This window comes from Chionomys nivalis, chromosome 4 (genome assembly GCF_950005125.1).
Source record: "Chionomys nivalis chromosome 4, mChiNiv1.1, whole genome shotgun sequence".
Taxonomy (NCBI): domain Eukaryota; kingdom Metazoa; phylum Chordata; class Mammalia; order Rodentia; family Cricetidae; genus Chionomys; species Chionomys nivalis.
In genome coordinates, this window is record NC_080089.1 from 19,329,779 (window position 1) to 19,331,624 (window position 1,846).

At 36.1% G+C, this 1,846-nt stretch overlaps 1 pseudogene; it reads right to left on the minus strand.

The window, feature by feature from the left end:
- Window positions 1-222: 222 nt before the first annotated feature.
- Window positions 223-1,600, minus strand: LOC130873131 (olfactory receptor 7G2-like; annotated as a pseudogene).
- Between the last annotated feature and the right edge of the window lie 246 nt (window positions 1,601-1,846).

Sequence of the window (1,846 nt, forward strand, 5' to 3'; positions counted from 1 at the left end):
CTTGTCAGAATCTGCTTTTGCTATCCTTATTCAAGGTGAATAAAAGTGTATTGATTTAAAGTTACTCAACAAGGACTGGAGAGATGGCTCAGAGGTAAAAAGCACTGGCTGCCTTTCCACAGGTCCTGAGTTAAATTCCCAGCAACCACATGGTGGCTCACAACCATCTGTAATAAGATCTGGTGTGTCCTCTTCTGTACTGTAGGATACATGCAGGAAGAACCCTGTATACATAATAAATAAAAATCTTAACAAAGTTACTCAACAATAACTGACTTAATATTAAATAATTCATATATTTTGATACACACATTCATATATTCCACTTTAATGAGTGCATATATACCATACTCACAAATGCATACAACTGTAACTTTAAAAATTAATTACATATATCGGTAGTACATCTCACTTAGTCTAGAGCCCCTATGTCTGTCTCTGCTTATATGTAGTAAGAAGACAAATTGTATCTAGAAATTTAAGGAACGGGTCAAACATATGAGACCTAGATATAGTAGCATAGTCAGAAAACACAGACAAGAAAAGATTTAAATTATATTGTTTCGTCTAATCACTTAAATTCTATAGTAGAGGAAGAAATATGCATTCTAACTCACAAGATACACTATCAATGTGACTTCCTCTGAACAGTAAAGTCCAAAGCCAAAAAATAATCTGCTAATGATTCAATTTCCTCAATGCTTCCATTATATCACTATTCCTTAGACTATAGATAAAGGGGTTCATCATTTGAGGGACCACAGTGTACATCAGTGAAGCCAGTGCAGTACTTCTTGTTGAAATAGTCAGAGCAGAGCTAATGTAAACCCCCAGAGCTGTACCATAGAACAATGATAAAACTACTAGATGAGAGACACAAGTAGAAAAAGCTTTGTACCTTCCTTTCAATGACGATATTCTCATTACTGAAGAGACAATTTTTACATAAGAGAAAATTATTCCAGAGATTGGAACACCACCAAAGATGAATGTTGAAAGATATATCAGAATGTTATTGATTAGGGTATCTGAGCAGGCAAGTTTGATTACCTGAGCAAGTTCACAGTAGATTAGGGGGCTTTTCATATTTGTGCAGAAGGACAACCTCAATAACATCAGACCAAGCAGGAGAGAGTTTTCAAGGCTAATAACCAGACACAATATAATTAGCCAAACACAGAGGCTAGGTTTCATGATGACTGTGTACCTCAGAGGGTGACAAATAGCCACATATCAATCATAGGACATCACAGCAAGGAGACAGTTTTCTAAGGAAGCAAATTCCGAAATAAAGCAGACTTGAGTGAGGCAGCCTGTATAGGTGATGGTCTGATCCCATGTTTGCATGTTAACCAGAAGCTTTGGGATAGTAGTTGAACTTAGACATATGTCAACAAATGAAAGATTAGAGAGAAAAAAAATACATGGGAGTATGGAGGTGGTGGTCCAAATTCACAACCACGATGATGAGTAGGTTTCCAAAGACAGTGACCAGATAGATGAAGAGAAAGAAGCTGAATATGAGTGGTAGCACAGCTGGATCATCTGTTAGTCCCACAAGAAAGAACTGTAGGGCATCTGTTTGATTTCTACCCTCCATGATGTTGATGAATCTGATGGAAATACTAAGTTAATAAAAATACAACATCCACCACCAGACACTTTAGCAGTACTCAGAAACATCTCCAAAGTAAATGTAAGAAATGTAACATTCTTAACCATTTTCCACTCTTATTTAAATACTATTTTTGGAGGTTGGTTGGGGAAGTCCGTGTTTAAACAACTCACCCAAATGTTGTATCAGATCTACAGAAAACAAAAATTTAACGTAAAAACATTTAAATAA